Here is a 26,750-nt window from a genome sequence, read left to right on the forward strand (position 1 = left end):
TTTGTGAATTTTGCTCTGCATACCCTCAGACAATGTATTGGTGGGGTAGGAGAACCAGGGTTATTGATAAAGCCTATTGGTGTTTTACTGTCCTGAGAAATTGCTTCTCACATTGGTACATTGGATTTGTTCTCAGTGGAATTTGAATAACCACTGAGAACAAATCCAATGCACTAATGAGAGAAACTATACCTCATGAGCCTCTCCAGCTGCTGTTCCCCAAATGTTAAATCCAGAAGAGCTGGACCAGCAACTCCAGAATTCTAGCATTGAATTCACATGGGAGAATCATCTTATCTCAAATAAAAACAAAACATTAGAAGTACTCAGCAGATCAGGCGGCATCTGTGAAGACAGAAACAAAGTTCTTTTTATTCCTCATATTCTTAATCAGGTGATTAAAGCAAAAGAGACAAACAGAAATCCCGTCAAAGTGAAGAGCAGAACTTCAAGGTGTGCATTTCTGAAGAAAGAGAAGTGGAAACAGATAAAATAATAGAACAAAAGCAAAATTCTGTTGTTGCTCATAATCTGAAATGAAAACAGAAAATTCTGGAAATACTCAGCATGTCAAGCAGCATGAGTGAAGAGGGAAGCAGAGTTAATGTTTCAGGACTTTGATCTTTCACTCAAGAAAGTAATTTAAGACAATGAAAATGGGAGGTAATTACAAATGTTATCAATGCCTAGTTCACTAATTTAACAGGGCAACATTGGGTTCTCTTGCATTAGCTGACCCAGTAAGGCCAGTAAACTTCTTTCTATATTACCTCACGCGCAGAGTATATTGCACATAGCATTGTTTGTTATCTCTTGTGATTTATATTAGAAGTATCTCAGTATCTCATGAAGCCCCAATGTGAAGAGAATTGAGGCCAATGCCTTATCTGCTTTTTCAAAATTTCTCAATTCTGAGCCCTCCTTGCAGAAGTGTCTTGAAACACAAATTAAGTTATGCTACAAAATCAAGAAACTAGATTTTCCACTAGTGCTCCCAATTACTAATTTTTCATATGCTAGACTTTCCCCTACCATCACCCTTAAACATGGAGATAAGTGTATGACGTGTTGGATTGGATTTTTGCTTTGGTTTTATTGTCTAATTTTAAAATCCATTAGAGTCATAGGGTCATAGAGCAGTACAGCACAGTTACAGGCCCTTCAGCCCAACAAGTCTATGCTGGCCATGTTGTCTGCCAAGCTAGTCCCAATTTCCTGCAGTCGGCCCATATCCCTCCAAGCCCTTACCCTCCATGTACCTATCCAAGTGCTTCTTAAATGCTACCATTGTACCCACCTCGACCACTTCTGAGAGCTCATTCAATATACTTACTACCTTCTGTGTGAAAAAGTTGGCCCTCAGGTCCCTTTAAAATCTTTCCCCTCTCACCCTAAATCCATGCCCCCTAGATTTGAACTCCCCTACCCTGGGGAAAAGACTGTTACCATCCACCTTATCTATGCCTCTCATAATTTTAAACACTTCTAATAAGGTCGCCCCTCGTTCTCCTATGTTTCAAGGAATAAAGACCTAGCCTGGCCAACCTCTCTCTATGACTCAGCCCCTCTAGTCCTGACAACATCCTCATAACTCTTTTCTGCACTCTTTCCAGCTTAACCACATCTTTCTTGTAACAGGGTGACCAAAACTGTACACAGTACTCCAACTGCGGCCTCATTAATGACTTATACAACTGCAATGTAATGTCCCAACTCCTATATACAATGCCCTGACTGATGAAGTCCAGCATGCTAAAAGCCTTTTTCACCACCCTGTCTATCTGTGACGCTGCTTTCAATGAACTATGCACCTGTACTCCTGGGTCCCGCTGTTCCATTACACTCCCTAGTGCCCTACCATTCATTATACAAGTCCTACTCTGGTTTGACTTTCCAAAATGGATCACGTCACACTTATCTGTATTGAAATCTATTTGCCACTCCTCAGCCCTCTTCCCTAACTGATCAAGATACCCCTGTAATCTACGATAACCTTCTTCACTATCAACAACACCTCCTAATTTTGTGTCATCTGAAAACTTGCTGATCAAGCCTTTTGCATTCACATCCAAATGATTTATATAAATAATGAATAACAAGGGTCCCAACACCGACCCCTGTGGCACACCACCAGCCACTAGTCTCCATTCCAAGAAACAACCTTCAACTACCACCCTCTGCTTCCTACCTCTGAGCCAATTTTAAATCCACCTAACTAGCTCTCCCTGGATTCCATGGGACCTAACCATACAGACCAGCCTGCCACATGGGACCTTGTCGAAGGCCTTGCTAAAGTCCAAACAGACAACATCCACTGCCCTACCCTCATTTACCCTATTGGCTACCTCTTCAAAGAACTCCAGAAGATTCGTCAAACAGAACTTCTCACACACAAAGCTATGCTGACTCCTCCTAATCAGACTCTGTCTATCCAAATGCTGGTAGATCCTGTCCCTCAGAAAACCCTCCAGTAACATCCCCACCAATCATGTTCATCTGACTGGCCTGTAGTTCCCTGGCTTGTCCTTGCTACCCTTCTTAATTAACAGAACAATGTTAGCCATCTTCCAGTCTTTGGGAATTTCACCAGTGGCTAACAATGAAGCAAATATCTCTGCAAGGGCCTCTCTAATTTCTTCTCTAGCCTCCCACAAGGTCCAAGGATTCAGTCAGGCCCTAGGGATTTATCCACATTCATGCACAGTAAGACTGCAAATACCTCCTCCCTGGTAATATGAATGTTCTCCAAAACATTTCCACTTATTTCCCTTATCTCTTGAGCAACCATGATTTTCTCCTCAGAGAACACCGGAGAAATATTCATTAAGAATCCTACCCGTCTCCTTTGGCTCGAGACATAGGCGGCCCTGCTGATCTCTAACCATTACTGATGGGATGACGTGGTAAAATGGCCAAGTAGTTTAATTAAGTCAGATGGTCACACGCATTTCCTTCCCTGCTCCTACTTAGATCACCACTAATCTTTCTTTCCCTCTTGTTGTATGTAAAGGAAAGTGGGAGGTTGGTGGGACAACAATCTGATGGATTTTGGTTCTGTTTGCCTACATTAAAACTTCTTTCAGAACTTTTGTAAAATGATGATAGGGCCTCGGAGGACTAGGTAATGGATGTGAGATGCCCTTATTGAGGGATAGACTATCTCTCTGCAACAGTGGGCGAATTAACAGTTAATTGTATGATAATGATTACAACAGGGATCCTTTAAGAAAAGCAGTCATCTCTCACATTGAATTAGGACATTTCGTAAAATTAGCAGATACTCTGGCTCATAACAGCAGATTAGGAAGGATCAATCATTGGCATGGATTTAAAAGTTTTAAATAAGAAAAAAAGAGGTGGGGAAGCAGAAGGGGTTAGTAAGAGAAATCCTACCATGAGAAGTTTCTGTGTAACCATTAGTTAACTTCATGTTTAAATGTAAATTGCCTAATTGTTATGTCTGTTCCATCTTCAATGCTGAAATCAAGTAAGAATATAGCAATGATATTGCAGGTATAGTTTAAATATTAGTTGGACAAGAAGAATGATAATGAAACTGTCTAAAGAAAATGAATTCATTGGAATAATTATGGTGAGAAAAATTACAGAGTGATCTGCATTATGATTGCCTGTCTGTCTGAAGCCCATGAATACTCAGGTGTCTATGCTGAACCATGTGAATAATTAGCACAAGCTCCGAGCAAGTTTAAGCCTTGTATAGTAGCTAGCTTAATGGCAGATGTGCAAAATCTGACCAAGAACTCATACTTAAAACGATGTGAAGTTTTCAAAGACAATTAGAAATAGTGGGCTGAATTTATGGGGAATTGCAAGCACGTTTGGAATTCTGCTCATGTTTGTGTGAATGTTTGTGTGAACAGCAAAACATACATCAGGTTGCTGTTTATCAATTACAGCTCAGCATTCAACACCATAATCCCCTCAGTATTAATCAACAAGCTTCAAACGTGGGCCTCTGTACTTCCCTCTGCAACTGGATCCTCATCTTCCTAATTGGGAGACCACAGTCAGTATGGATCATTAATAACACCTCCGCGTCACTGACAATCAACACATGGGCACCTCAAGGATGCGTGCTTACCCCACTGCTCTGCTCTCTCTACACTCATGACAGTGTGGCTAAGCACAGATCAAACGCCATCTATAAATTTGCCGAGGACACCATTGTTGTTGGAAGGATCTCAGATGGCGACATGGAGGCATACAGGAGTGAGGTAGATCGGCTTGTTGAGTGGTGTCGCAACAACAACCTCGCACTCAACATCAGCAATTGATTGTGGACTTCAGAAAGTTGAAGTCAGGAGAACACACAGTGGTCCTCATTGAGGGGTGGGAAGGGTGAGCAGCTTCAAGTTCCTGGGCATAAACATCTCAGAGAATCTATCCTGGGCCCAACACATTGCTGCAATCACGAGGAAGGCACGCCAGCAGCTCTACTTTGTTAGGAGTTTGAGGAGATTTAGTATGTCACCAAAGACTCTTGCAAATTTCTATAGATGTATGATGCAGAGCATTCTGACTGGTTGCATCACAGCCTGGTATGGAGGCTCCAATGTACAGAATTGCAAGAGGCTGCAGAGTGTTGTAGACCTAGCCAGTTCCATCACGGGCACAACCCTCCCCACTATCTAGGACATCTTCAAGAGGCAGTGCCTCAAAAAGGCGGCATCCATCACTGAGAGCCCTCACCATCCAGGACATGCCCTCTTCTCATTACTACCATCGGAGAAGAGGTACAGGAGCCTCAATGAATTACGAACAGCTTCTTCCCCTCTGCCGTCAGATTCCTGAACGGTCCATGAACCTATGAACACTACTTTGTTATTCTTTTTTTTGAACTATTTATTAATTTTGTAATTTATAGTAATTTTATGTCTTTGTATTGTACGGCTGCCACAAAACAACAAATTTCACGACATATAAGTCGGTGATTGTAAACCTGATTCTGATTCTGAATGTAGAGGTGTTGAACTTCCTGATAGGTGTTAGCTGGTAAGTTTCTGACTGTGGTCTAATGTTATAGCATTAGTACAAAATTATATCAGTTCTTCAGTATAACTGCTGTGGAATCCACATGGAGAACCTTTTCCTGATTAGACCCAGCTCTCCATTAATGCCAATACAACAGAGCAGTCACAAGAGATTGAGATATTGATAATTTTAGGACTTTTTCCATATAGAGTGCATTTAACTGTTTACCACATGCTTTTTACTTTTTATTTTTAAATAGTTTTAATTTACTTAAATTTTTAAAAGATTTAGTGTGCTTTTTGAAGGTCAGAAACATTCACCGGAAGATTTGACATTCAACTAAGCCAGCAGTATAGCTCAGCTCGCTATCAAAGGTTTTCTTAGTAGATCTTTGGGTGCAGCCTATTCTGCCAGATGCCCCACCTCAACCACAATGCTGGAATTTATGAGCGGAAGGTCTGGCTTCTTGTAGGTCAGTACTGAAAGCAGACTTCTTCCTGGTGACCACAGATTCTAGATCACCATTTCAGTCTTTATAAAAACATCTGAAAGCATAGAATCATAATTTGTGAATTAGCACTCCATGGAGCTCATTATTTGGGTGCTACAAGGATTTGTTTGACTCATTTTTTTCTTGCAGGAAACATACACACATTTTTATCACAATTTGAACTACCAACTAACTGATAAGTTCAGTACAATAAGAGTTGCTATGGCTATAAGGCAGTGTCCTTAGTGAAGTAGAAGGAACAAAGACAGACTTCCTCTAACATGCTTAGGAAGAATTATCAAGGTTGCTAAATGGTCTAGGGGTGGTTATGCGATCTATGACATTACAAATTTTCCTGTGTAATGCAGTATTAAATCTGGAAGGACCTTTGCAACTATTCCTATCCTTTGTATGCTTCAAATGAAGCAACAGCTGTAAGTAAGATAGTTGTGACAAATGGATTAAAAAGTACATTAAGAGCAACAAAAACATTATAAAGTTATGTTATAACCATTGGCTGAGAAAAATTAAAAATATATCATCATATCTGGGGAGATCCACTCCTTCCCTAGACATTGGTGAAGATATGGCCAATCCTTCACTGACATCACCCACAATGCAAGTTTGGTTTCTTTGCTTCTTTCTCTCCATTATATACCATTTTTCCATTTGAATAACATTTAATTCCTGTACCACCAAGGTTGTGTGCTGCTAGTGGAACTTCTCTAAATGGTAGCTATGGTGAGGATCATTTGGATAGAACTCCTTTTACACATACCTTTCCACATAAAAATGAAATATAATGGTTTAACCTTTTATGTTCAATGAACTGATTAAAACAGTTACTTTGAAACTATTTTAACCATCAATCATTATCAAATTTTTATTTTAAATAGGATAATGAATGATGTAAATTAATGTAGATATTAGAAACGGCAAACTCACGTTTCTTCATCAACTTTTTCCCTTTCTCAGCCAGCGCAAATTAATGTTTTTGTATAGATCTGCAAAATAAGGCTAGTCGTTTACCATCTCGCCAAAGTAATTGCTCTTCAAATATTGACAGTTTATCTGAATGAAAGAGCATCACAGCAAGTCTGATTGTATTCTTAGCCAATGTCCTCACTTATCTGCTTTCTGGCAGGAGTCACTGGTTAGCGATGATGAGAAGTGGGAATCCTGTCCATTTTATCCACTTTTTCCAAATGGGGATATTGAGACTAATTGTATCCTGTCAGTTGCCATGTCAGCAGAGTTTAGCTGAATGATTGGAAATTGATCATTGTTGTGCATCAACTATAAGGCATTCAGAGCTCTCAATGTAATAGTCACTATTTTCCAAGTTGAATCACAGTACTCTAAAAGGTGCAGAGGCACCCATTATAGATAAATTTCCAAATGTAGATGTGTGCATTGGGCTAATCGTGGCAATCCAATTTGCATGTTGCAATTAAAATCGGACACACTCAAACTGCCTTAAGTGAGCTTTACTGCCAATTAATTCTTTGATGCTTTTCCAGCTCAGTAATAAAATATTACAATTATTCAGCAACTGTAATTAAAATATGAAATATAGTACTGTCCTTATACTTTTTTAGTAAACCCTGTGCTGCCATTGGCAACCTCTACTGTATTATACAGTTTTGTGAATTTCTTTGCAGAGCTGCTTCTGCCTGTTATTAACACTCACTTTGCAGCAATTCTACTTGGTTTTAATGGTTTGAAAATGTAGGGGCTGCTGTGTTTTGAACCAGGCACTGCTATAATCAAACCTAACCTATGCTATTTCATGTTTTTATTACCTTCAAACTTGATTATTCCAAAAGACACCCACTTGGTTTCCTTTATTCTACCCCCATAAACCTGAAATCATCTAATTTATGTATATGAACTACTTTATTCCAAAGATCTCTAGAGAGTGGAAGATATTTGTACTAACTGGCAGCAAGACCTATTCATACCTTACCCCTTTGCTTACTGATTTTCATTGGTTCATTGCACAATGCCTGAATTGTAAATAGTTGCAGACAAAAAGAAATGGTATAAAGCAATAGCACTCCTGCAAATTTTAATTAAAACAAGTGTTGAGCAAAGACACGCACCAAACTGGTAGAGTTGAAATTCTACTGTGTTGGTGAATACAGATGATTGCAAAGCTTGCTGGGCCTCTAGAAGTCCTACTATGGGTGCTGCAGACTCATAAATGAATGGGTCTGTCAATTCAGTGCCTTCTTCCATAGTGTCATAGATTTATACAGCATGGAAACAGGCCCCTTGACCCAACTCATCCATGCCAAGCAAGATGTCCATCTGAGCTAGTCCCATTTGCCTGTGCTTGGCCGATATTCCTCTAAACCTTTCCTATCCATATACCTATCTAAATGTCTTTTAAACAAACATTGTAATTGTATCCATCTCTACAACTTGCTCTGGATGCTTGTTCCATACACCCACCACCCTCAGTGTGAAAGAGTTGCCACTCAGGTTCCTTTAAAATCTCCCCCCCCCCCCCCCCCCCCCCCCCCCCCGCCTCACCTTTTTAGTAAATCCTATTCTGCTACTAACTACCTCTACTGTATTAAGGTAAGGTATCTTTACTAGTCACATGTACATCGAAACACACAGTGAAATGCATCTTTTGCATAGAGTGTTCTAGGGGCAGCCTGCAAGTGTTGCCACCCTTCTGGTGCTAACATAGCATGCCCATAACTTCCTAACCCGTACGTCTTTGGAATGTGGGAGGAAACCGGAGCACCCGGAGGAAACCCATGCAGACACAGGGAGAATGTACAAACTACTTACAGACAGTGGCGGGAATTGAACCCGGGTTGCTGGTGCTGTAATAGCATTACGCTAGCCGCTACACTACCGTGCCTGCTTCTGTGAACTTCCTTGTAGAGCTGCTTTTGATTCTTATTAACACTCACTTTGCAGCAATTGTTCTTGGTTGTAATGATTTGTGAATGTTGGGGTAACAATGAATGTCCCCCAGTTTTAGACTCCCCTATCCTGGAAACTGTGACTAGAAATGGAAACAAGTTCCATTGAAGATTATTAATATGTTGTCTACAAACCCACAATATAAAGATCTGATAGATCTCAAGATCATATAATAAAGATCTGTGTGGTATTCGTATGTTCGAATAAATTGCATTTGAATCATATAAGAATGAGAAAGTTTGGAGGGTTGAGTGCTGTTTCACCTCGCTCCAATCTGAGCTGCACTGAAGAAATCATAATCAGGGCCAGATACAACCTGTTAGGTGTGGGGACTGTGATGAGAGGAGGATGGCAGTGATAGGGACAAGAGGGTGCTGTGGGTGATGTCTACTGGGAATATATCAGTGAGAGTGTCATTCGAGTATAACTACTGCAACATTCTGGTAAGGGGAAGAAAAGTTGAACAGTAGAGATGCCATAGGATTGGGGCAAGTATGAAGAAGAATATTTTGAAAAGGTTTAGTCATTCAACAGATACTAATACAGGGGAATTGACCTAAAACTGTAGGAATGAATAAAGGGCTTAAGAAGGGAGGAAATGAGTTTTTACTCAATAAACTTTAAGAAATATTTCAAGCTGAACTATAAATCCTGTAAGAGGCTTTTACATTTTAATAAGGCTTTATTAAATGCTTTCAAAATTCTAATACATCTATTTCATATGAAACTAATCAGGATGAAAATTTAACCAAATGACACACATAGTGAGAAAGTACCACATACCTCCTGCAAAAGGTGTTAGTGTAACAAGAATTTGAAATATTGCTTTTGGAACCACTGGTTAATGTTGTTATCCAATCCTTGATTTAGCATGCAAAATGAGAGATTTCAAGCTCCATGTAAGAATGTAAAAATTGTAATCGTAGCCTCTGCATAGAAATGGTTATCAAACACAATGAGAGGTATAACATAAATCAGAAGTAAATAAAATTATTCTGGCTTCTGCTCTCTTCCTTTCCAGTCCTGATGAAGGGTCTCAGCCTGAAACATCGACTGTTTATTTCCCTCCATGGATGCTGCCTGACCTGCTGAGTTCCTCCAGCACTTTTTGTGTATTGCTCAAAATTCCTCTGGCACTGCTCTTCAAGCTGAGGAATAAAGATGGAGACCCAATCTAGGATACGCCTGCCCTCTTTCTCCAAACCCCACCCTGAAATGGTTTGCTAAAAAAAATAATTGAAGGAAATAAAACTTTTCATCCTTAGAACCTGCATCTGGTGTGGAGGATAATGTAAGATTTTAAAGTCACACTTGGAAGTGGCAGGAGATGCAAAAACGATGTGACTTTAAATTCAGAAAATTCAAGAGCTTCTTTGAAAGTCTTGGAAGAGGTTATTGTCTTGTACAATGAATGCTGATGCTTTTCAGTGGACAGATTATTGAAAGAACTACCTAATCTGCTCTATACCATCCTACCTTTTACCATCAATATATGGTACAGTGCCTGGCTTCTGACTGGAGATTCGTGGGCCAAGTAACTGTGTGTTGTTAGGACTGCCTACCCTTTAATAATAGGAAACAAATGAGATTCTCTCTCTAAAGCAATGAGAAATAAGAACTTTTATCCAGAAACATTTCTGACCTCAGACAGTCTGACATTAGAACCCTTCCAATGATGCTTTCGTTCCATCTTTTTTTTTAGTTTTTCCTTTTAATAATGTTATTTTTATCATGGAAAATTTTGAAGGTTTACTGAGGCTGATTATACTTCCTTATATCAATGATTGCTTAGGTAATTATTATTACTGAACACAGCAACTTCTTCAGCATGATATCATTATGCATGCAGCAAAATATATATTTAGAATTCCTTGTCTAGAATCAAATTTATGAGCCATCCTTGCTCCACTTTTGTCATGGTGGTACCAAGAGCAAGCAGTGCAAAGGAGTTTTGCATTATATTTAGCTTTCCTGTAAATAAACAACGAAGTATGTTGACCAACAGCACTTTCTAATGAAAGCCTCCTGTTGCTAAGGTCCTAGAAGCAGGCCAGCCCAAATGCAAAATGTATTACGCAGAGCATGCTATTTATTAACCCTAGCAGAGAAGCAATGACCCAGAAATTCAATCACAGAGCTTATGATTTTATGGACTACAGGATTGAATCATGATGTAAAATCAATCATGGGACACAATCGGAACTTTGGATTGTGTTTATGCAATTCCTAAGTTTGTTGATCCTTGTGGGTCTCTTAACTGATGTACCCTGAGTGAAACTGACTACTAACAGAGTGGACCAAGCATAGAAATCATGTCTGAGCAACAGGGACAATCTCTAAACTTGCCCTAAGGAATCATTGATTAATTGTATGTTAGATGGGGAGATGGCTGGAGCTAAGCTATGTGTTGAATGAGGCTAAAGACTCTTGACAGAAGTCTTGGAGCAACTTTAGCTGAAGTTTGAGATGGTTACCTTTTGTTATTTGAGATAAAGGAGCTTTGGGTTTCCTTCTGGGTCTCCAATCCTGCTGGAATTCGAGGAAAGGGGACAAAGCAAGGTCTCCATCAAAAAGTAGGTTGAAGGTGAAGGGGTGGTAGAGTTATGGCTGGGTGGGTCTTCCAGAAGCCAACTTGCTACCTCCTACTATGAGAAAAGTAATGGATCTGTTGACGAAGATTTTATAAGCCAATGGTCTGTCATTTTCTGCTAACAGGTCTTCAGCCACACATATGTCACCTTGAACTTATTAGCCATTAGTACGTGCAGTGTCTCCCAATTAGGAACTCACTGCCGCTTGCAATACATCAGAGATGCTCTCTACTCAAGGAGAAGGGACCTTAAGCACTTCTTCAGCAGAGAGCAGCAGGCAGCACAGATAAATAAATTTGCCCAGACTATGAGCTTCACAAAGGCTCAGGGACTAATAGACTGAACCTGTGTGGAAATTCAGGCTCCATATGTGAGCCCAGAGTGCTTCATCAATCAAAAAGTCTTTCACTGCCTGAACATCCAGATTATGTATTACCTTTAGCCAAAAAAACTACATGCTGATTCCTATGCATGCACGAAGCTTGCACACCATGTTCATTCTGAGGCCCACTATATTTCAACTGCAATACCAGACAGGGGGGGCTGGTTCTTGGGAGACAAACACTATCCCCTCCATCCTTGGATCCTAATTGCAGCCTATAAGCTCTGCACCATAGAGATGCAGGCTGTTTATCATTCAATAGGAGATTGGGATGAGCAATGAAACTCTGGAGTCACCTACCAACCACAAATGAATAAGAGAAAATCAAACCTTGATAGTGACAAACACTATCTTTTCTAACTGATCACCTCAGTTTCCCTTCTACACAAATCATGAAACAAATCAACTGGTCAAACACTTTTGTATATGCAACCAAAGCCAAAACAATACAAGCAAAGACCAAACAGACTGCCTCTCCAAACACTCCTACCAGAGATCATTCCTTCCAGTGGGGGAAGCTGCAGATGGTTCTGAAGGAAGACCACGAACAGCTGTGGACCTAGATGGCCCAAGAACTGACCGTGTCATCTGACCATGAGTAGCAGCAATTTAATCAGCTGGCTGTAAGGGCACTGTCATAGAGGTGCTAGTGAGAACATGAAGGCTGTCCTCCTGATGAAGGACAATCAATACATACCTCACAGAGCCACTGCCACACCACTTTGTCAGGTCATCACCTGGTCTGGCAACCTGGTGGAGGACAGATTTCTACAGTGCCAAAACAACCAGGAAGTGTCAGCCAATACTGAAGTCCAGAACTGTGACGGCAGCAGTCAGAGCCCGAATCCAAATGTTCTCCAGACTTGCACATAATATTTGAATCCAAGAAGGAATATTTCTTTTTCTTTTTGACTGAATGATAGAAAGCGTCATATTGTTGAATTGTGCCGATACCATTACATACAATGTAGTGGTCATAAAACGGCCATTAATGAGTGAGCAAAAATCTAGCAAATGGAGTATAATGTGGGAGAACATGGAATTGGCACAATTCTGAATTGACACAATTGGCAGGAAAAATAAAGAAGCATGTAATCTAATGGTGAGATACTGCAGAACTCTTAGTTCCAGAGGGAACTATAGGTTCTAGTGAATAACTTCCAAAGGCTAGTATGGATGTAAAGCAAGTAATTGGGAAAGCTAAAAGAGTGTTGCTGTTGGAAGGATAATTGAATACAAGAGTGGGGAGGTTATGCTTCAGTTCTACAGGCATTGGTTAGAATACATTTGGAATACCTATTTAAGGAAGGACATTAATTATGTTGGAAGAAATTCAGAGAAGGTTTATAAAACTACTATCTAGAATGGGCAAGTTGTCTTATGAGAGAAAGACAGGTACGCTAGGTTTGTATCTCTTACTAGAAGAGTAAGAGAGGGCTTGATTAATACAGATATGAGTCCTGAGGGGTCTTGACAAGGTAGACCATTGAAATGTGGAGAGGATGTTTTCTCTAATGGGAGGATGTCACAAAATCAGCAACAAAAGAAACATACTGAGCACGATTCAGTGTTAAAAACTATTTTATTAATCACTACTTATGATAATACGTAAAATAAAAGTAAAAATGTTAGTATGTTAGAATTCAAAAATGTTAAACCTTGAACGTTAACCCCAAAACTAAACTCGTCGTGTGTGTGTGTGACAAAGTCCAAAACTCCCAGTTCCGGAATGGTTCTTAAAGTTCAGTTCCGCAAGCCATAAGGTGAAACATGAGCAAGGGCTTCTTCAACAACCACCGTTGTCTGAAGATAAGATGTAGATGTAGAAAAACATAGAGAGAGTACATACGAAATCCAAATGTTCCACGATGGAACCCAAACGACACTCCAGTGTTTACTCGGTAGTGACTTCCTCACCCCGAAAAGCATCCGAACCGTGGTCGTCCACACACAAATACCTGTTTCCCTCTACAGGTCAGCAACAAAGTGAACTCCACCGGATTACTTCCAACTTCCATACATGGATTTCAGTGGCAAACACAGTTATTGTTTCTCATCCATCGATAGAGAAAACAAGCAGGCTGGTGTCTCTCTCCCTTCTCTCTCTCTCTCCTTCTTCTTCTTCTAACCTCTTCAACAACGTCATTATGTCCTTTATCTTCTATTGACGTAAGCACACCCCACACACATATACACACACACTCTCTATCTTAAAGGGACTTTCACTGAGTCCGTAACAAGGATCATGAACTAGGAGTAACTGTTTAAAAATACAGGATCACCAAATTTAAGATAGAGCTGAGGCAATTCTTTTCTTTACCAGGGGTCATGAGCCTTTGGTGAGTCTCTTCTTCAAAGGTCAGTGGAAGCAGAGTCTTTGAATATTTTTAAGGCAGAGGTAAATAGATACTTGATAAGCAAGTGGGTGATGGTTACCACAGATAGATAGGAATGTGGAATTGTGGTTGCAATCAGATCAACCTTGATCTTTTTAAATGGTGTAGCAGGCTTGACAGGGTGAGTGACTTATTTCTGCTCCTAATTCAAATGCTTGTGTGTAAATCAGATTACCAGTCCAATTATATAGATTGAAATGGATGTTAGTTTTAACCATTGCTTTTCTAAATATACTTAAGAATGAAGATAATCACAACAATTGCCTATTTTTCATTGAGTTGGCATGATTCTTAAATGGTATGACTTATTATGTACCTTTCAAGGATTTCAATGGCCTTCTAATTTGCAAAGTTAAGCATCAAACATTCAGCCCTTGACTTAGAGAAATTCCAGACTCAATGCCAGGAATATTTTATAAAATTTAATGTGTAAGATTTTGTATTTCATAGGACATATGTGCATTGAGTGTTAGACTCTGACAGCTACAATGCATCATGCAAAATTAAAACACATTTTAACAGAAGTAATTAAGAGAACAACATAGCACAAAGTCTCTCTGGCATTTCATCAGAAGATAATTAATCAGGAATTAACAGTCCTGAGTACCTATCTCTCAGTTTATAGCACATCTCCACATAAGAGACCTGATGGAGACTCTGCTCCAGGAGAGGGCAATAATGTATCTTCTTCACCATAGGTGAAAAGCAGCAGGCAACACAGGCAAAAGGCTTGTCCGATATACTAGGTTTTCCTACGATGGAAGGGTTAGTTAACTCTGCACACATACAGTTAAGATCACAAGACAAAGGAGCAGAAGTAAGCCATTCGGCCCATCGAGTCTGCTCCATGAGCTAAACTAAACTATTCCTATCTAGCCCCAATTTCCGGCCTTTTCCCCATATTCCTTGATACCTTGACTAATTAGATACTTATCAATCTCCTCCTTAAACACCTCAGTTAAGGGCTCAGTACCAGAACCTAAACCTTGGAGGTTTTCACTCCCTTAACATTCAAATATTTTGTAACAGGAAGCATTGATTTATATTCTGAAGCAGACAACCATATCTGCCATAATCTCGGCACCATATCATAACGATGAGTGTTTCTTGTGGGACATGGGCTTTTCCCTGAACCTCTAGTTCCTGATTCTTGAGAGAACTCCAATAACCAGAGTGGAGCACTCCCAGAATGAGGGCCACAGAGCCACTGGCAACAGGGAGGAGATCACCACTGGAGTCCTCAATGGGAGTATTTGATGCCTTGACAAATCTCGACGCATACTCCCGTACACTGCAAAAGGGTCCCTGGCTTCATTTTTGCTTACTGTGTTCAGTACAATCTTGCCATTTTGTAGGCACTGCATCCAGTTGTGGCATCACTCAAGGAAGAGGAGGAAGAGTAAGAGAAGAGAGAGAGCAAAAGGAAGAAGAGTAGGGGGAGAATCAAGCCATGAACTGTAAATGAGAAAACCATACTAGATGTGCTGGAAGGGTCTTTGTTTAACTTATTAACCTGAGCAGAATCTATATGAATCAGAGAATGAGGTAAGTGGCAAGACCTGAATGAATTTAGCTCCAAAAACAGTAAAGAAGCTCAGTATCACTGAGTAAAATACCACACTTGATTGGAACTCCTATCAACCAAATTCTACTGGCACACTGGCTGCAATACTTATTCTGCAAAAAGCTCCTTTAAACAATTACCACAAGTGGCATTAATAGCATCTAGACCATCCACTACCTCTGCTACCTAGAAGGACCAGGGAAACACTTGCATGGAGACAACACTACTCACCATCCTGACACCATGCTGATTTGGAAACATATTTGTTCTCCTCCCTGGTCACTGGATCAAAACCCTTCAACTCTCATCAGAACTACACAGCGGGTCGACCTTCTCCACAAGCACAGCAGGTGTTTACAATGACAGCTCTCTACCACCTTTGTGGGGTCACTGACACCCAAACATATGAGTGAATAAAGAATGAAAAGTAAACTTGCCAGCTGCACAGTGCTCCAATCTTAACATTCTCTGCATTTGATTTCATTATCAACTTTTGCCCAATTCATAAATACCAGAACCAACCAAAAAACAGTACAAGCTGCATTTATACATCCTATGAAAACTAAACCAGTACAAACATTAAAAAAACCACCCTTAGTACCTGCCTTCCATGTGTCTTTGCCTGTCCAGGTGCCCTGTGTAACGATTGCAACCAAACCGACAGAGGATGCGCATTACAATGAGGAGGTTTCAGATGGCCCTGAATAATGATCTTGAGCTGCTCTGAGCCTGAAAGATTCTAACTGGCTTCATACTACAAAGTGTTGGCAACATGGCATTGTCAAAGGGCATTAGCAGAACGGTAGCACAAATGCTTTCATCCTGAGAGAGGAGAGTGGATTCTTGCTCTACAGAGCCCTAGCACATCCCCAGAGCAGCGTCTGACTAATTGTACGACGGTGTTGGAGAATAGCTTGAAGAAAAACACTATGATGCTGGAGGAACTGAGATCCCCCAGCATCATAATGTTTTCCATCTGGATTCCGCCATCTGTAGTCCTTTGTTTTGCTTGGAGAATAGCTTGTTGGAACAACCTCAAAGCCCCTTTAAGCTCTAGTTTCCACAACTGATAGGAACAGTCTGAGCTAGCATGGAGGTACTGTGAACTTAGATGAGAGGACCAAGTTTCTGTTACAGCACTTGTGCATTGGGAGGCTTCTGCCTGTACTTGAATAAAATTTAAATTGCAATCTTAATCTTTAGGCTTTCCTATCAAAGTCTTCACCTAACGTCCAGCTCAAGTTTAACCTCACTTCCATGATGCTTCACTCCTGGTGCTGACCTCATTAGGTAACTTCTGCCACTGGCATTTCATGCTGGACCTGGATGGCTTCCTGGCCCTCTAAGCATGGAGATGTTGTCTCCCCCATCCCACCTCATCAACAAAGATAAGAAGTTGAGTCAGGAAATCTGGTGCCAATTCTCCACTGTGCCCTGCTATTCCAGACTTCTTAAGTGATTTCAAGCACTGGTTAGAGACAACAAGCACCTCCTCTATAAATGGTGCATCTGTGGCTTAATCATCATTAGTTAGGTTCAACTGGTACTGGGCAACTCAAAAATTACACCTCAAGGATATGCCCTAATGTGATAGACACACAGACTGGACGCTGCAGCCCATGATAACGAGGCCAGAGCACAGAACTATCCAATTTATTTCCCAAGCTCTATTTCCCTAAGGTCCAAGCGACATGATAAAAGTATCTCAAAATGTTTCATGTGAGATCCCATATAGAATGTAAGTGACCTGAACTGAAAACTAGAATGCATGTTTCCCAGACAAAGTTCTGAGAAAGATGACTAAAAATGTGCTTTTTTTTAAGCTCAATTACTTTTTCCCATTCTGGTATTCTGGGTTTTCTTTTCTAATATGCTGACTTTGAGGTTTCCAAGGTTTATTGTTGCTACAAAGTGCTTTTGTAGCATTTCAGGAGAGTCTTGATTCAATTGGAAAATCACATTAACCTGCTTTTTTATCTTATTTAATTGGCATCATGCTATTTCTAATATTCTTTCATTTGGCATTTGTTTGGATCATTGAAACCTGGATTAATTCTCTTATTGCTGAATGCTATAAAGCTTTGTGCTGTAAACACAGTACAAAACCTTTCATTTCCTCTGTTGTGTGAATGGTGTGCTCTTCAAAGTGAAGAACATTAATAGTGAGAAATGAAACACTTCCCACCGAAAGCACCCTTTTCTGTGTCAATTGCTGGGACATCACATGTAATCCATTGGATGTGAGATAAAGCTTCTTTTATTCTTTCCTAACGATAGATTGAGTTTTAATCTGAGAGCACTACTCCCTACTGCATTAGTCTGACACTTTTGCATTACCCAGACTATGGTTTCCCTGAAGTAAATTACTAAAACAGCTGATTGAGGGGCAGCTTTGTAATGGGTATTCATATCCACACTAAGAACTGGTTTGAGATTCAAATTTATTTTGCATAGACCCTTACAGCAGTAAAACAAAGTAAGCCTTAATTCCATCATCCCAGGCTGAAATTGAGAGATTTCTAGTGGATTACTCATGGTGTATATTGTGGCTTCTTATAATTAATTTTACTTGTTCATGGATTTACAGAAGGAGTGGAAATAAGCAGAGAACCAGATTGCCAGTTTATACCTGCAGGCTTCTGTAATCAGCACTGAGTACATCTGGAGATGGAGTGTTTGCCACGCACACCAGCAGAAGAGACTGTATTTCACTGTAAACAACCATTGCCATCATAAGCTACTTCTCAGCATCAAAATTAGTTCTACTCAATCATTTTCTGAGCTTAATCTTGTATCCTTTAGTATATTTGCAGGGTGGAACAAACTCATCTAATGGCGAAATCCCTATGTACCAGAAACATTTGAAGCCTCTGGCATTATTTCATTTATCGTGATTCCACAGTCATGTTTCATTGCTAAACACTGCAAGACACAATGACATACTTCATCACAGTTCATGAATATTTGATTTTTGCATTTGATATCTAAAAGTTACTTTTGCAAAGCAAGGCACCCTACCTTGATCTTTATTTGATCCATTCACAATGCTCTTGAATTTCTGGTGATTCATTGAAATGTCTGGAAAAATAAAAGCATGGGCTAAGAAATTTGTTTGCTTGCTTCTCCCATTGACAAAGCATTGTTCCACACTCTTTTACAAAGCTCTAAAATGATCGTGAAATTCCACAGTGCTGTTTAATAAACTACATTGCAGGTTCCCCGATGCATTACTTATGTGTGAAGTTGAGAGCACATCAGCCAGCACTTAAAAGACAGAGGATACAAAATCACTAACATTCCTTCATCTTTCTTTCACTGTGGCTGTCCCAGAGATTCATGAGGGCAAGAAGCATGCTCCAAGGTTTGTTGGCAGGGACCACATGGGGCTGATAGATCGTGTCACCTGCAGGAGAGTTGTCTTCCATTCAAAGAGGGAACAAAGGCCCTCTATGACTTCAGCCAGGAGCTTCTGGCAAGAGGTTGTCTGTGAGGACATGTGTGCAGTCTGTTAGTGGCTATTCTTTGGGAAAACCTACAATGGAAACAAATGCTTATGGTAGTCTGCCTGTACCTGAGGCTAATGGAGAAATAGATGGTGTCTTTGCTTGTGGAGAAGAGAGCACCTTCCTAATGCAACAGTAATCTTTAAACCACAATATGTGGCATAGGAGCTGAGAAAGCTGTGAGTGAGGGTGACTGAGCATCACTGTGAGAGCTGTGTATACACATATGTGACCTTGTGCTTGAGGCTTATGAAATCACCAGTGTAAAGGAAGACTACCTTGTGGAAGTAATACCTGCATAGACATTACTTCCCTGAGAACCCCAAGTGGGTAGGATGTTGGGTGCTGAGCCCTTGTAAGCCTGCTGTGATATGGTCCACATGGATGGCTGTGGTGGCCAGGAGACATCTCCTGCATCCCCTTTTCATCCAAAAGGTTCAGGCAATTTTGGTTTCAGCAAAGATTTTGAAGATGCCAGGAGAGGTCAGTCTTCAAGAGTGAGCAGGGTGCGGAATAAACTGAGCATGGAGAGTTATGTGCAGCAATCTGATTATGGACGCAGGTGTAGTGTGAATGGCCCTTTAATTAACATCGGTTCTTAGTTGTCAGCATTATAAATGTTTTTTTCTTTTGTAAGTGAATACTGACAGTCATTTTCAGATTGATGTGACTGAAAATCTTACTGATGACGAGTCTTGGGCATTACGCCACTGTTGACATATTCCAGGCAAGTTTGATGCTGCCAAATCAATCCTAATACACATGAAAATCTCACCCAAAATGACCTAAGATACACAGAACTGTGCACAAAATTGCTTTATTCTTTCTACTTTGCCACAATTTTTATTCGAAGATACACAGGCAAGTTTTAAGGCTGCAGTGAGTTGAGGTTACTGACAACCACATCTGTTTTCTAATACATTATTCTCCTGCTCAGCAAGGTTCCATACCAGCAGCAGAAGTTCACAAATTTACATTATTGTGCAATATGCAATACAAAGCGATAAAATGGCGAAGTTTGGTAAGATATAAACTTAAGAACAACATAATTATATAAGATTTTTTGTGTGTTTTACATAAGTGTAAACAAAACATAGACACTCTTCCAAAGATGAAAGGTTTCATCAGGGATGACTTTTAAGGAATTTCCTAAAACAAGAGTGGGAATGTCAGAGATGGAGAGAAGCTTTTGTTTGATTTTGCATTGGGTGATCTTTGTAATCGTTAGGGTGAAAGTTGATTGATTTTCTATTTCAGGTACCTAGGGAGCAAAATGGGTATTTCACACTAATTTTTGATTTTAAAAAAACTGAACTGTGTGTTGGGGGTGGGGGTGGGGGGCACATTTTAAATCACATTGACTCATGACCAATGGATAGTAAAAAACGTTAAGTCTCATAACATTGAGGAACAGGCTGCATGAACTTCCCTATTCTCAACAATGGTAGAACCGTGCACAAGGGTAAAAAAACAAAGGACTGAAGAATCTGCAGCAAGTTTCAGCAAAAATGTGATGACTAGATGTCTTAGCTTACACCACCATCATATTGCAGCCAATATAATTTACTCACATGACATCAAAAGATAACTGAGAGAAATAGATACAGCAAAAGTTCACCCACAGTAATACTGAATACTACTACTGAAGCAGTACTGAATACCTATGGAACTAGCCAGACCCCTAGCTAACTTGTTCAAGTACAGTTACACACTAACGTGGGAAATCGCTAAGGCACATCCTGTCCATAAATCCAGCCTGTCAAATTATTACCATTTCAGCCCAGTCCCAAACAGCAGCAAAATAATTGGCCACACCACTTACTCACTGGTAACCTTGGTTAGTTTGGTTTCAGCCAGCAACACCAATTTCCAGACCACACTCGTTCACACATGGGTAGAAGAGCTGAGTTCCAGTGGTATGATAAGCATGACTATTCTGGATATCATGGCAGCCTCCAGCCAAGCACAGCACCAAGGAACCCTGGTAAAACTGAGCTCAACTTAGATCAAGTGAAAACTATCTTTTGGCTAAAATTATATTCAGCACAAAGGAAAATAGTTTGCTGTTGGAGGCAATTCATCTCAGGCAATGACACTGATCCAGGGATTCCTCAGATCTTCCTCACATTCATCAGCGACCTTCCTTCCATAATAAAATCAGAAATAAAACTGTTTCTAGTAAGTGTTTATCTCCATTCACAACTCTTCAGATGATGAAGTGGGGCTTGCCTGCATGAGACAATACTCGAACAATATCCAGGCTTGGGCTAATACATGTCAAGTAACAATCAAGTCAAGTGAGGAGAAGCAATTTACTTCTCCTAATCACTTATCCTGGAGGTCACTACTAACCAGAAACTCTGGAGACTAACCACATAAATGCTGATGCCAGATGAGCAGGTCAGTGGTTTTGTACCTTGATGTGAACAAATCACCCCTTGATTGCCTTTAGCTTTTCAATCACTTACAAGAGTGTGGTACCACAATCTTTACTTGCTTGGGTGGGAACTAAACAGCTTTAAAAAAATCTCAAAGATCATCTAGGACAAAGCAATCCATTTAATTCACACTTCATCATGCAATCAAAGCATCGATCTTCCTTCACCTGCACATAGCACAGTTGCAGAGTATACATCTCACCAATTCTCATTTGTCAATATTTTCCAAAACTGCACACACACATTAAAATTATTTCAATTAAATCAACCAAAAAGCAGTATACCTTTAACTCAGCAGTCAATTTTTCATTTAAATGGGACTGCTTCACCTGAGCCTGGTGCAGGCTCATCAGGCAGATTTCCCAATATGGAGCCTAGGAAATCTGCAAAAGTTAGTGCTGCCCTCTTGGACCAACAATAAATTCACCAGTGTAATCCAGATATCCTGGAGACAATACCGTGCTAAGCAAAAGCATGCACTTCTGCGTATGTTTCGGAATAGCTAATCATAGGCTTATCTGCAGGCAGATTCAAGGGATCTCGGTGGAAAATCTGCTCGATGGTCAATCCTTCAGTTTTGCTGTATAAAAGTTCAAGCAGTCCCAATTTCTCAGCTCTGTGAGAACACAAAGTGAGATTCTGGGGCATCAAATGGAATGGGTCCCGCTCTCTATTTTTGTAAGGTGTCTGTGGCTGAGGCTGGAGACCAGGTTAACCACCAGGCTGGACCAGCAGTAAGGAAAGCGAATGCTATGTTGGCATTCATTTCGAGAGGTATAGTGTATAAAAGTAGGGAAGTGTTGATGAGGTTCTACGGGGCACTAGTGAGGCCTCATTTGGAATACTGTGTGCAGTTTTGGGCCCCATATCTTAGGAAGGATGTACTGATGTTGAAGAGGGTTCAGAGGAGATTTACAAGGATGATTCCCAGAATGAAAGGGCTTACATATGATGAGCATTTGTCGGCTCTTGGACTGTACTCACTGGAGTACAGAAGAATGAGAGGGGACCTCATAGAAACATTTAGAATGTTGAAAGGACTGGACAGAGTAGATGTGGCTAAGCTGTTTCCCTTGGTGGGTGAGTCCAGGACCAGAGGGCACAATCTTAGAATTAGAGGGTACAGCAAAGATCTACAACTTAATGTATCATGAGTAAAGGTGGGAAAGCTGCAAGAGAACTTACACATTATCACAGCATGTGCTTCAGTACATCACCTTGGAGGTCTCCACTATTGTTGTTATCTAATGTACTTCACATAAATTTACCTTGCTTAGAGAACAATCTTAAGGGAAAGAGGTGGAAAGAGGATAAAGAGCAAGATTAGGAAATGGAGGGTGAATAGGAAGAGCAGTGAGGATTCAAGCTACCATCTGCCAGAACTGTCTTAAGAAAGTATCAATGAGCAGTCGCACAAAATCATTCTCTACTTACCATCCCTCTCCTCCACTCAATGAACCATCAACCAATATAATATCACATGAAAGCTTTTGTCTAGATGATGAAAGTTCTTGCCTTCCACACAAACAGCAGCCAATTGTTATAGGACTCAAATTTGGTATCTGTAGTGGTAGTTTCATGGTCCAATGAATGTAAAAGGCTGCAGAACCTGCTCTGGGGGCACTTGATGTCTATGCTGAGCAATCTTCTGGGACTCAAGCTCTGTAGGGGTGCTGTGAGCTTGAGGATGTCTCTCTAATACCACTACCATGGGGTTTTCCTTAGCTCTCTTTGGAGCCCTCACCCATAGCCTTCATTATTTGGAAGCCAACAGTAACATTTAGAATCCAGTGTGGGTGAGTGTAGGGTGACAATTCACTAAGAACAGGAAGAGGATAAAGTATCCACCCGCCTTGTAGGTCATCCCACCACTCCAGTCAAAAACCTGATCTCCCTGGTCACCACAATATTGGCAATAACTGTCTCTTAAAAGAGACAGTGGGTGTAGTTGATGGAGGATTTCCTCTGTCCATCCCTGACCCCTGTTGTGTATTTGCTTCAAATGCAAAAAGAAAAGGTTGATATTCCTGGGTATACTTGTGAAATATTGTGAAGACATGATTTCACAGCAGACTAGTGTTGCTCACATATGAAATTTGAAGCAAGTTTGAGGAAGTGAGGGACAAGGGAAGAAATTATGAGTAGGTACAACAATAGGTACAGATTGCACAGTAACAGAAGAGGAATTTGAATGAAGTATACTGCTACAATTGATAGAGAAAGATGAGAAGCACATGGGGGAAGGTTTGATGAGCGCTGCAGTTACAGGTAGTGGAGAGTTAAGTAAAGGTTATAGAAGATGGTGAGTAGAGGTCTTACCTTACCAGCATTGGTTAGATAATTGAATTTTTTTTCTATAATGGGAAACAAGACCAATTTCTTGACCTCCAATCAGTGAGCTGTCAAGTAAATCTGCCAGCTCATAAGTTATAACTAAATGGGGGTTTACAATCATAAGTCTTTCTCATTTATGTCATTGGACACAGGTTATATACAATGCCTGTTTCATGCCTCTCTCTGCATCAAATACTCTTCAATCAGTTACCAAACAGTTCAAAGAAGTAAAGCTCCCTATACAGCTTTTGTTACTACATCTCATGACAACATAAACAATTGATGAAGGTTTCCCTACCTTGCCATTTCTAAATTAATTGTAAGTACATTAAAATGGACTACATTATGTCCAGCACAGCATCCACCTAATGGGCCTCAGCAGCAACATCGGAAGAGTAACCACACTGCAGTAATATGACCTTTTCCATTTCCCACACTTCATGTGTCAACCCACCAAGATCAAAGACCAAATAACTGATGGGTTCAGCTGTCAGTACTGTCCCACGGGGAATCTTAGAACAAGAAAGGCAAGTGGCAGGATAGACTAGAGAGGTCTAAGATTTTATTGTGGCAGGATTGAGTTCAAATTCAAATTTATCGTCCTGGGCATACATACACAGGGTATAAATACCATGCTTTTTGCAGCAGCAGCAGCAGCACAGTACATTACAAACATAACAAACATAAGTTAATATAAACTTAAATTAACATAAATTATACATAACTTACACAACAAAATAAACAATGATTGATCCTGAAAATCAAAAAAAACTGCAGATGTTGTAAATCTGATGAAAGGACTCAGACCTAAAATGTTAACTCTGTTTCTATTTCTACAGATGCTACCTGATTTGTTGAGTGTTTCCAGAATTTTCTATTTTTCTTTTAGATTTCCAGTATTGGTATTTTTTTTGATTTTCATATTTTGTTATAGTGAGATTAATCTTGTTCTTTTGGAGCTCAGAAAATATATAAGTAAACCTTTTAGGCCTCATCTTTTATCTACTTGTCTGCTTGACCTGCAATTACTAGGAGAAAGAATCCCACCAATGTTGCACACTGCTTGCCTGCAGCCCAATAAGCAATTTAAAATCCCAAGCAGTCAGTTCTGAAGTAAGTAAATAACCTACTAGGCAAGTAGGGTTAAAATCATGCCACATTTTTTGAGTAATTTAATCAGACAAAATTGCAATCAGCAGATAAACAGATAGAGTCTACAGGGGATATTTACTATCCACTACATCAAAATCTATTTTATTTATTAACTAGTGGTCTTCTTGTTTCATTAGTACTGTCAATAAAGTTGTTGTGTTGTTTCATTAATTTTGCCTCAAATCATGACATAGCTGTACTCTCAGTGGACATCTAAAAAATTGCCATTTGCCACTTCATATTAGCTGTGGAAAATTAATAAGAAGCTTTGCAAGGGCTTGTGTTGCTTTATGATTCAGTATTAGATAAAGAATTCATCTTGCTTTATCATTGGTTTAGTGTCATTCCAAAAAAGTAAACAATGTTGTAATTCTTGTAGAATAAAGCACTGTTTCCAAAATCAAAGGACTTCAGCATATTTGGCCACATTATGCTTGGAATGAGAAAAGACCACATAAATCATGACAGTATGGACTCACAGCTGTTACTTTTTACAGTTCAGAATGGATGAGGGCCAGGTGGAGGCAGGGCTCTGGATAGGGAGTACAACATTTAAACTCCAACTATTGTTCTTTTCTATCTTTTTCTGTCTTCCTTAACATTTATCTTTTAGTAGCATAACTAAAATCCAATATATCTGAAGTTGTGGAAATCCCTATTCTCTTTTATTAAAAACAAGATTAAATCTTGAATAAGATGAACTTATTTGTCACAAAGTCAATGGAATGTTTACTGTGGTAACAATTAAAATAAACTCATTTCAATGAAGAGGTGCTTGAGTTCTATTGATTTTATCCATTGTCCGCAAATTGACTCCAATGCTATTTATTTTCCCAGCATTGGCAGAAGAGAAGAAAAACTCCATTAAGATCGCACTGTCACTGCAATCAGAGCAATTGTGAAATCTTTCTTTTAAACCTGCCAGAAAATAATCACAGTGTAAATGGGGTTTCAAGTGTGATACTCCCATTAAAGTTGTAAGTATTACAAAGTCAATAAAAAGTGTGGATCACTTAAGATTAATATTAATTTACCAGAAGCATGGAGATTCCACCAGGTGCTTTGGCTCACTGAGTCTTGCCTGCCTTGATGCCTTGAGAAGTTTCTGTTGCAATGGCTCAAGGCACTGCTTCAATAGTTGTCCACTGAGTATTCCGAAAGAAAATCAGAAAGGTACCCAAATGATTTATCAAGCTGTAAAAGGAATGATGAGGTTAGTACAGGCTGGCTGGAAGAATACAGCCATTCCTCAGTTTATGAAAAGGATGAATTCCAGGTAAATGCCTCATTAAGCAAAATTTCATAAGTTGATAAAGGTGGGTAAAATGTATTATGGTTATTTTGGTACAGTGTACTCCTATGTGCAAAAGTGTCACACGATTTGTTATAGCAAAAAAATAGCTTTGTAAGTCAGACACACATTCTAAAGAGTAAAGGGCATTGTAACAAAAATCCATAAATGGAACATTTGTAGATCAAGGAATTACTGTAAACTGTAACCCACATAGAGCTCTTCAATGTTATCAAAAGCTGCCAAAATCCACTGAATTAAAAGAAGGGACTAGGCACTGGAAAACAAAAGGCAAGAGATCTGTGTACATCTCAGTGGTACTGCCAGGAACTAACATGATGATAACCATTTGTCTGGGGTACCTTTGGAATGAAACAACACACTGACTGGCATAAAAATATCTTTGTGACAAACAAAACCTATGCATTTTTCTGTACTTTTCAGCTCTGTTCTTGCATTAAACCACTATCAGAGAGAGTCTGAGGGGACTTCAGAGCCAATTAATTCATTTAGGATATGGCCAAGGAAGCCTACCAGCGTCTCATTCCTGAGCTTGATAATGTCCTCTCGCGGAAGTTCATCATTTCTCTAAAGTGAAATCGGTCTTTCAAAGATCAAAGGAACACAGTTTCAGCCTTCTGTATTATAGGCCAATGTCTGCCAAGGGAAAAAATTGT

General features: G+C 39.9%; 1 long non-coding RNA gene across 1 annotated transcript in view; it reads right to left on the reverse strand.

The window, feature by feature from the left end:
* Positions 1-25,846, reverse strand: part of LOC127573699 (uncharacterized) — a 203,343-nt gene extending 177,497 nt beyond the window's left edge. The window contains exons 1-2 of the long non-coding RNA XR_007956801.1: positions 25,817-25,846; positions 18,374-18,433 (exon numbers count right to left, since the gene is read on the reverse strand). This is a non-coding gene — a long non-coding RNA (uncharacterized LOC127573699). The remainder of the gene's footprint in view (positions 1-18,373; positions 18,434-25,816) is intronic.
* Positions 25,847-26,750: the final 904 nt, after the last annotated feature.

Source organism: Pristis pectinata, chromosome 8 (assembly GCF_009764475.1).
Source record: "Pristis pectinata isolate sPriPec2 chromosome 8, sPriPec2.1.pri, whole genome shotgun sequence".
Lineage (NCBI taxonomy): Eukaryota > Metazoa > Chordata > Chondrichthyes > Rhinopristiformes > Pristidae > Pristis > Pristis pectinata.